Source organism: Macadamia integrifolia, chromosome 14 (genome assembly GCF_013358625.1).
Source record: "Macadamia integrifolia cultivar HAES 741 chromosome 14, SCU_Mint_v3, whole genome shotgun sequence".
Lineage (NCBI taxonomy): Eukaryota > Viridiplantae > Streptophyta > Magnoliopsida > Proteales > Proteaceae > Macadamia > Macadamia integrifolia.
Genome location: NC_056570.1, coordinates 14,193,725 through 14,198,024, shown reverse-complemented (window position 1 = coordinate 14,198,024; position 4,300 = coordinate 14,193,725). Strand labels below are relative to the sequence as shown.

The window sequence follows — 4,300 nt, the reverse complement described above, 5'->3', positions numbered from 1 at the left end:
CCCCCCCCACAGACTAATGGATGGGTGGAGAAAAAAAAAAGTTCAAATATTAGCATGGGTTTTTATAAATGACTAGCCAAACCATTATATAGATGTCCAAGTCCAACAACCAGATTTACCACATCCCTATTCCACGTGAGTAAAATTTTCAAGTGACTCACTGGAACGTTGGTCTTTTTAGTTCCTTTTTTCCTCTCTCTCTCTCTTTCTCTCTTTCTCTCTCTTCCTCTCTCTAATGAAATTATCCAAATACCCATATCCAATGATAGGGACAAGTGGTGTTGTCACCTCTCAAAAGAAGGGTTCTGTCAATTAAACTTGCTATCAGATTTCTCAAAGCTAATAAATTACTAACTGTAGTGGATGCTCAACAGGTCTCCTTGCTCATATTGGTGATGCTATTTTTGGAAACTCAAAATTTATCCCAAATTTAAGATCTTCTTTTGGAGATTTGCACATGAAGGAATTCCTACAAAAAAAATCCTGCTAGAATCGGTGGATATTAACCCCCTTCATGGTTTGTGTCACAATCAACATGAGACTAGCTAGCATGCCTTCCTTTCATGCGACTTTTCAAGAAGAATTTGGGCTGCTGGTCCTTTGGGACTCAAATCAGAACTTTTTAACTTTTTTTTTCTATTTCTTGTTTAATTATGTATCTTTATGATTCTAAAGACTTCCCACCAAATAATATGCATGGATTTCTTTTTCAGCATTTCATCATCATGTGCTACTTCATCTGAAAGCACAGGAATCAAGTAATTTTTTGTCCACCGAAACTCAAACCCCATAATATTCTACAATAGGTAGAATAGTGGGTTTCCAATGGAATACCTTCATATAAAGCTGAAGAGCAGGTGACTGCCACTATACCCAAACTTGTTCATATAACATGTCTCCCTTTTTTTGATAAAAAAAAGTTCTTGATCACCATAGCATTAACAGACAACAAAAGAAATAATTTTAGATGGGCAGCTGCCCTTATAAGAGAAGGGAATTGTGTCTTATTCTATGCGAACTATTTGATGACAGGAAAAGTACTAAAGCAGCAACATAGGGCCTTCTCTATAGGTTGAAAAAGGCAAAGGATGAAGGTTGAGATATCAACGAGATATGGAGTGGCATAGAGGAATTTGGACATCTTATGGCAATCAACAGGGATTCTCCTACAGCCTACACCTCTATTTTTGGAATCCACTTCTTTTTGTTCAGTCCTTTACTTTCACTAAAATCTAACAACGGTTTAGTTAGTTCTCTTAAAAATATAGCACATCAGGATATGGATAAGTAGGGGCGTCAAAAGGTCCGTTCATCTCAACTTTGATTGGAATAAATCTCTTTCAATCTATGAGTGAGGGAGTCTAATACCAATCCGTAAAGGAACTTCAGTTTTCGATCAGTTTTGATTTCAGTTTTCAACATCGGGTTAATACTAGTCTAGATCGCTTTATTATCGAGCTTAAACTATAATGAAATCATACAATCAGAACCTATAGTGATGAAAGATTTGACGAAAACACTTTAAATTTGTGATGAAATCATGGTTTATCATTGTAAGGGAAATATAACTAATTTTGAAACTAATGGATAATAATTACTACGAAGATAACTAATATTGAAACCACAAAATGAACCCTACTATTGAATCATTCATTTAACTATCCAACTAATTTTGTATAGTGAACAAGGAGATTAATGGAAGCATTGTCACAATTTACAAATCAATTTCCCTATTCATGAACTTATATTCATTAATTTGTAATTCTTCTTACTTCCTTGGGGCCACTCACACAGGGATCTTTAAGTGCTCTTCATTAATTTTGGTGAAAGTCGAATCGTTCTCATTCAACCTTGGTATAGCCCGATCCATGCGGTTGTAAGGTCAGTATGAGCCCGTGGGAACAGTCAGGCCAAAGCCCTGAATATCCGTCTTTAGTTAAAAAAAATAAAATAAAATAAAATTCCCTTTACAACAAAAAATATTCTTTCTATTGTTGTAAAAAATAGATAGTCAATTCTCCTATTCATAGCCTCATAATCACTTGTTTTTCATCGATTTCATTTGGTTTTATTTTGATTTAGTTATTGATCAATTAAGTTTGGCCCGCTTTTTAACTGATCTCAACTTATATCAGTCCAAAACCAATCCATTAAAAATCGGTTTGATACGGAATAAGATTTTTTGGGTCAATTTTATATCAATTCGGTCTAAATTTTCATACCCTTATGGATAAGAAAACACTGATTAAGGAACCCAAAGCCATATTCCAAACATATTTTGATTATAAATTTAAAAAAAAAAATTCTTTATTTCTAATAAGAAAAAAAAGTGACTCTGATAGTTGTCTTCGATTTTCTTTTCTATATTATGTCATCATAGACATTAACACCTTTTTTTTATTTTAGGAATCTCAACCCAAAAATTGATGTCAAAAAAAAAAAAAAAAAAATCACACTAAGTAGCTCATGGAGCATGGTAGTTTTCTCTAACTCTACTAATGAAAAATGATTCTACCCAATAAATAAAAAAAATGAAAATATAACAACAGAAAAATAGAACTTTTCTGTGATAATGAATTCTGTAAAAAGATAAACTTTTTCTCAAAAGCTTTTTTTTTTTTTTTTTTTTTTAATAAAAAGGCTTTTATCAAACACACTTCATGGAAAATACAAAAACCGTGAACCACACTTCAACTGGAGCAGGAGCGTGACCCCACACACCAACATACAAATACATTGTTTTTTTAACAATTACAAAACTATTCTTTGTGTCTTTCATTAAATATTTTCAATTCATGCTCCGTTTATTGAAGCTGTAGACCGGGGAAAAGGAAAAGGAAAATTCTCAGTATCTCACTATAGCTTCGACATATTTTATCAGAGATCAATTATTAGAGCCCTGAAAGCAAAAGGATGTCACAGAACAAGGTCGTCTAGCCAGAGATTTCAATGGCCTTGACCTCTGGCTTCTTCACTTCCTCTTTTGGAATAGTTACAGTAAGCACTCCATTCTCCATAGCAGCTTTCACCTGATCCATCTTCACATCCTCAGGCAACCTAAACCGCCTAAGGAACTTTCCGCTACTCCGCTCCATTCGGTGCCACTAATCATTCTTCTCTTCTTTTTCTATGTTTCTCTCGCCACTGATCTTAAGGACTCTACCTTCTTCAACCTCGACCTTCACTTCTTCCTTCTTAGCCCAGGAAGAATAGCTTTGAAGATGTGGGTTTCTGGGGTCTCCTTCCAATCGATTCGAGCATTCACGATCGCAGCAGTTTCGTTGGAGAATTGAGGGCGTGGAACAGAAAGGGAAGTGTGGAGTGGAAAATTATTGAAATCAAATGGATCCCAGATATCCATTGCGAAGGGATCTCGGCCACCAAGAAAGCTTGGAATGAGAGACATTATTCTGTAGTTCTTTTTCTTTGGATTGAATTGCAGAGAAATTTAAGACCGATAGCTAGATGGACACTTGTATTGGAAATCTTCTCAATGGTGCAGAGGAGGGACAGCAATCATGTACTTATAGAACAGGGGAGGGAGGATTCCAGTACTTTCCCGTGTTTTTCTTTGTTTGGCTTTTAGTTTTCAAGAATTTTTGGGAAAGGAATTCATTATATCTGGTACTTTCCTTGATTTCTCTATCTAGATTTTCTTGAACATTCTATTATTTCTGGACCATTGGAAACTTCTAAACAAGCTGGGCTGTGCGTGCGTTGGGCTGGGCCAGCTGCAGGCTTGCAGCCACTTCTTATCCAAGTCCAGCGAAAGCTTATAAAGATAATAAATACTGAGCCAGCCCATGTACACACCAGCGGAGTAAGAAAAGACAACTTGAAAATAGGGATGTACATGAGTCGCTGAAATCCAAATTTGAATTGGCGTCTGTATTTGTTTAGGGGTATTTGTATTTGGTTAAAGTGTATTTGAATTCAAATTCGAATTATCTAGAAAATAATCATCAGATCAAATTAGATATTTAAGTAATAATTTTGAGGGTTTTTGAAGTTTTAAACAGGTTAGAGACTGAGGAAAAAAGCAAAGACAACGTACAAGGATGGCTTAAGAACAAATTGTATTCATTAGAAGAAGAATGCCCATATTATACAAGTCTGAGAGTAAATCAGTAAATGGATGGTCGAAAATTCGAATTCGATCCACATTTGTATCCATTTAGGGATATCAGTAACCGATCCCTTTATCTGAATCCGATCATATCTAATCCATATCCGATCCCTTTATATCTCTACTTGAAAACCTTCTTTCCTTTCCAATCCAGATCAACTCCCCACGTGGGAC

General features: G+C 35.3%; 1 pseudogene; it reads right to left on the bottom strand.

Annotated features, from left to right (window-relative positions):
• Positions 1–2,919: 2,919 nt before the first annotated feature.
• On the bottom strand, positions 2,920–3,503 carry LOC122062121 (annotated as a pseudogene).
• Positions 3,504–4,300: the final 797 nt, after the last annotated feature.